The 6,432-nt window shown below is 31.9% G+C and overlaps 1 pseudogene; it reads left to right on the top strand.

Moving 5' to 3' along the window:
- Positions 1-774: 774 nt before the first annotated feature.
- On the top strand, positions 775-908 carry LOC145274594 (U2 spliceosomal RNA; annotated as a pseudogene).
- Positions 909-6,432: the final 5,524 nt, after the last annotated feature.

Here is a 6,432-nt window from a genome sequence, read left to right as displayed (position 1 = left end):
ATTTTCACTTTTATAGATATAATAGATAGATTATGCTAGATATATTTCCATATGTCTGAATACCCTATATACAAATTTTCAAATCTGTAGATAAAAAATGTATTGAATATATAGGTTGAGAATTGTTGTCTCTCTCTCTCTCTCTCTCTCTCTCTCTCTCTCTCTCTCTCTCTCTCTGGCTACCTCACACACACACACATTTTCACTTTTATAGATATAATAGATAGATTATGCTAGATATATTTCCATATGTCTGAATACCCTATATACAAACTTTCAAATCTGTAGATAAAAAATTTGTTGAGTATATAGGTTGAGAATTGTTCTCTCTCTCTCACACGAAACTGTGCGCTCGGCTTCTTCCCCCCCTTCCCACCCCAAATGCTTGGGAAACTGTGCACTGTTTTTGTTGGTTTTCAAGCTGCCTCTTCCCCCCCCCACACACACACAGTTTAACAGTAGTAGGAGGTCAAGAGAAAGAGGGTGAGAGAGAGAGAAGAGTAAGTTGGTGAGAGAGAGAGAAAAGAGAAAGAGGGTGTTGGTTTTATATTTTTATTATCGTCTAATATTTTGAAAGCTGAATTTCTAATAAAATGTGCATCTATAGGAGATAATGCCTGGGAATGTGTTCCCCCCCCCACAGTTTAACAGTGGTGTGACGTCAAGAGAAAGAGGGTGAGAGAGAGGGAAGAGTAAGTGGGTGAGAGAGAGAAAGAGAGAGAAAAAAAAGAAAGACGGTGTTGGTTTTGTGAAAAAAGTTGTTATTTACAATTGTTCGCATTCTTGGCCTTTTGGTCAAGATCAAAGTGTAGTATCTGTTCTTCAGATGCTGCACTTCTATTTCTTGTTCTCTTTCGGTGGAGGAGAAATCCTCCACGACTGAGACAATTTTTATTTTTGTACCTTTTCTCCACGTTAAAAAACGACCCTGGTGTCTAACTCTGTCCCGTGGGGAGGCATAGTAAATAGGTACAATTGTTCGCCATTAGTGGATGTTGACGTCACGTCACGTGACATGACTAAGCGTTTTTTTTTTTTAGTATGAATAACATTTTTTGTTTTAATTATAAAGTCTACACTTAATTTTATAGAAAATGCTGTATATATAATAGAAAAAAAAAATTACTGGTTTTGTTGGATTCAAGTGGATCCCCCCCTCCAGTTTAAGAGATAGCAGGTCACGTGGTAATATACAAAATGGCTAGCGTAAATATAAAGATCGGTTTTTTTATCGACGAATATTTTGAAAGCTGAATTTTTTTTTATTCCTGTACATTTTTTCCTGATATTTTTCGTTAAAACTCTTGTATAAATACTATTTTTAACCAGTTAAATACGTTGGAGACATTGTCATGGAGTTTAATAATCTCTAGAACAAAGCAGAAGAGAAATTACAAAAGTATCGGTAAAACAAAGTGTTTGTTTACATTTGTTCGCCATTACTGGATGTTGACGTCACGTCACGTGACATGACTAAGCGTTTTTGGATTATGTAATATTAACATTAAAATGACAGGTTTTTTTGGGGGCCCCCCTAGGAGAGAAATGATCAGTTCACCCCCTTTTAATGGTCCGTTTGGTGTGGAATTTCGATATTTGTCATGCGGGTGATCAAGGTTCAATATGATACATAATTTGTCAACTTTGGTTGTGTCTGTCAAAAGTTTGAGCTGACGTCACGTCACGTGACACGTATTGAATAACGTTAAAATGACAGGTTTTTTGGGGGGCCCCCCTAGGAGAAAAACGATCAGTTGACCCCTTTCTACTGGTCCGTTTGACGTGAAATTTCGATATTTGTCATCCGGGTGATCAAGGTGCAATATGATACCAAATTTGTCAACTCTGGTTCCGTCTTTCAAAAGTTTTAGCGTTACAAACAAACATACATACATACATACATACATACACACCGATTTTTGCCTTTTATATATATAGACTAGCAGGGCTACCCGGCGTTGCTCGGGACCGTATAAACAATGAAAAAACAAAAGCAGATATTGAACATATGTTTGATTCTTAGGGGAGAGGAATCTTTCATCTCTATGTATTATTTGTTTTATCTACCCTAGGACTGATATTGTTCATGTTTTATCCCTAGCATAGGTAATTTACAGCATGTATATGAAATTGTTTTACCTTAGGGAGAAGAGAACAGGTAATATACAACATAATGTGTCTATATTACATCCCTGGCAACGCCTAGAAACCAGCTAGAACATGTATTTCAGTCAATCTTTATTATATCCTGGGCTATGCCAGGAAACCAGCTAATCTCTTTTTAGTGACTTGACCACCAAAATACCTCCCTAAGTGTGTCCTTTCTTTTGAACTTATTAGATATAGGTATCTAGAAATGTGTGTGAAATTTTGTTGAATGCATTGTTCACTATGATTTTCTTATTGTTCTACACAATATCAACTGTAGCGAAATAACACAGTAAACATAGTGTAGTGTTAGAATAAAGAGCAAAGGAAAAAATTAGAATCATATTTTGTAATTGCAAATCTAAATTTGCTAGCATGTACCAGTATTTGCCAGGTTGTGGAAATTTGGAACTTATAACATATGTAGTGGCCTTTTCCTAGATACCTATTGCTAAAAATTATACTTTCATTTTGTTAGAAAAATCTCTCTTCAGATGCCCTGCATCATTCAAAATAAAAACAAATATTTTTATAATTGTTTCAGTATATTGCTACACAATGTGAAAGTTTTTAACGTTTGTAAAAAAAATCATGAATGTGCTTATATTGCAAAAAAGAAAATATCAGTGCACAGTATTGAAAGTGTTTGAGATTCAAAAGTCTGTAACATTTCTACTAACTTCATAAGAGAAACTGAATTGAATATCAAGACATTATCTGAAGCGTTTTTATTTTGGTGTAACATATGTGTTTACAGTGAACCTTAACTTTTAATAAACAGATTGGTATGCAATGACATAGGCTAAGAATCTTTAAAATATATATAAATTGGAAAAATGTGTGAACAAATGAAAAAAAAATGATCCGCTCCACTTGATGACATCAAGCACAGTAATATTTTAGTGAAGAAAATATGAAATTGATGTTCAGTGATTAGTTTGGATGAATGAGAAAATGTAATTGTTTGATGCATAAAAATAACTCAGTTGCTGTATTTGATATTAAGCAGCAAAATATAGTGATTTGAATATTTGGGAAAACATCAAACCAGATTATGTAAAAAGAAAAAAAAAAGATGAAATTAGAAAATATATATTTTATGTTTATGAGTTCTGCCAATCAAAATTTTGTGGCAGAAATTGGGTGATTACCATGCAATTTTATTTTGGTAAAATTCTTAAATTATTAGAATGTTTATTATAATTTCTAATTAGTGACTTGTTATAATCAAAATCCGCCCTAAAGAGTGTCCTTTCTTTTATTAGGTATCAGAGTAGGTATCAAGATTTCTACTTCTATACAAATGTGATATTTCAGATCTGTACATAAAAGATTTGTTGAATATATAGGTTGAGAATTGTTCTGTGTCGCTCTCTCTCACACACACACGCATTCTCACTTTTATAGATATAATAGATAGATTACTCTAGATATATTTCCATATGTCTGAATACCCTATATACAAATTTTCAAATCTGTAGATAAAAAAATTTTTTGAGTATATAGGTTGAAAATTGTTCTCTCTCTCTCTCTCACACACACATTCTCAATTTTAGAGATATAATAGATAGATTATGCTAGATATATTTCCATATGTCTGAATACCCTATATACAAATTTTCTAATCTGTAGATCAAATATTTGTTGAATATATAGGTTGAAAATTGTTCTTACTCTCTCTCTCTCTCTCTGGCTACCTCACACACACATTCTAACTTTTATAGATATAATAGATAGATTATGCTAGATATATTTCCATATGTGTGAATACCCTATATACAAATTTTCTAATTTGTAGATAAAAAATTTGTAGAGTGCATAGGTTGAGAATTGTTCTCTCTATCTCTCACACACACACATTCTAACTTTTAAAGATATAATAGATTATGCTAGATATATTTCGATATTTCTGAATACCCTATATATAAAAATTTGTTGAATGTATAGGTTGAGAACTGTTCTCTCTCTCTCTCTCTCTCTCTCTCGCTCACACACACACACATTCTCACTTTTATAGATATAATAGAAAGATTATCCTAGATATATTTCTATTTGTATGAATACTCTATATACAAATTTTAAAATCTGTAGATAAAGAATTTGTTGAGTATATGGGTTGAGAATTGTTCTCTCTCTCTCTCTCTCTCTCTCACACAGACACACACACACATTCTCACTTTTATAGATATAATAGATTATGCTAGATATATTTCCATATGTCTGAATACCCTATATACAAATTTTCAAATCTGTAGATAAAAAATTTGTTGTATACATAGGTTGACAATTGTCCTCTCTCTCACACACACACACATTCTCACTTTTATACATATAATAGATAGATTATGCTAGATATATTTCTATATGTCTGAACACCCTATATACAAATGTTCAAATCTGTGGATAAAAAATTTGTTGAATGTATAGGTTGAGAATTTTTATCTCTCTCTTTTTCTCTCTCTCTCTCTCGCTATCTCACACACACGCATTCTCACTTTTATAGATAAAATAGATAGATTATGCTAGATATATTTCCATATGTCTGAATACCCTATATACAAAGTTTCAAATCTGTAGATAAAAAATTTGTTGAATATATAGGTTTAGAATTGTTCTCTCTCTCTCTCTCACACACACATTCTAACTTTTGTAGTTATAATAGATAGATTATGCTAGATATATTTCCATATGTCTGAATACCCTATATACAAATTTTCTAAACTGTAGGTAAAAAATTTGTTGAGTATGTAGGTTAAGAATTGTTCTCTCTCTCTCTCACACACACACACACACACAAGTTCTCACTTTTATAGATATAATAGATAGATTATGCTAGATATATTTCTATATGTCTGCCTACCCTATATACAAATTTCCAAATCTGTGCCCAAAAATGTGTGGAATATATAGGTTGAGAATTGTTCTCTCTCTCTCTCTCTCTCACACATATTCTCACTTTTATAGGTTATATAGGTTGAGAATTTTTTGCTCTTTCCATCACTCACATTCACACTTTTATAGATATAATACATAGATTATGCCAGATATATTTACATATGTCTGAATACCCAATATACACATTTTCAAATCTGTAGATAAAAAATTAGTTGAATATATAGGTTGAGAATTGTTCTCTCTCTCTCTCTTTCTCTCTCTCTCACACAAACATTCTCACTTTTATAGATATAATAGATAGATTATGCTAGATATATTTCCATACGTCTGAATACCCTATATCCAAATTTTCTAATATGTAGATAAAAAATTTGTTGAATATATAGGGTGAGAATTTTCCTTCCTCTCTTTCTCTCTCTCTCTTTCTCACACACACACAAGCTGAAAATTGTTCTCTCTCTCTCTCTCTCTGACTCTCTCTCTCTCTCTCACACACACACACATGGTCATTTTATAGATATAATAGATAGGTTATGCTAGATATATTTCTATATGTCTGAATACCCTATATACAAATTTTTAAATCTGTAGATAAAAAATTTGTTGAGTATATAGGTTGAGAATTGTTCTTTCTCTCTCTCTCACACACACATTCTCACTTTTATAGATATAATAGATTATGCTAGATATATTTCCAAATGTCTGAATACCCTATATACAAATTTTCAAATCTGTAAAGATAGAATTTGTTGAATATATAGGTTGAGAATTGTTCTCTCTCTCTCTCTTTCACACACATTCTCACTTTTATAGATATAATAGATAGATTATGCTAGATATATTTCCTTATGTCTGAATACCCTATATACAAATTATCAAATCTGTAGATACAAAATTTGTTGAGTATATAGGTTGAGAATTGTTCTCTCTCTCTCTCTCTCACTCACTCACTCACTCACACACACACACACACATTCTACCTTTTATAGATATAATAGATTATGCTAGATATATTTCCATATGTCTGAATACCCTGTATACAAATTTTCAGATCTGTACATAAAAATTAGTTGAATATATAGGTTGAGAATTGTTCTCTCTCTCTCTTCTCTCTCTCTCTTTCACACACATTCTCACTTTTCTAGATATAATAGATAGATTATGCTAGATATATTTCCATATGTCTGAATACCCTATATACAAATTTTATAATCGGTAGATAAAAAATTTGTTGAATATATAGGGTGAGAATTGTACTTACTCTCTCTCTCTCTCTCTCTCTCTCTCTCTCACGCACACATTCTCACTTTTATGGATATAATAGATAGATTATGCTGGATATATTTCCATATGTCTGAATACCCTATATACAAATGGTCAAATCTGTAG

Source organism: Euprymna scolopes, chromosome 4 (assembly GCF_053919585.1).
Source record: "Euprymna scolopes isolate OS-2025 chromosome 4, ASM5391958v1, whole genome shotgun sequence".
Lineage (NCBI taxonomy): Eukaryota > Metazoa > Mollusca > Cephalopoda > Sepiida > Sepiolidae > Euprymna > Euprymna scolopes.
Note: the sequence above shows the minus strand (reverse complement) of the source record. Positions and strands in the feature narration are given on the sequence as shown.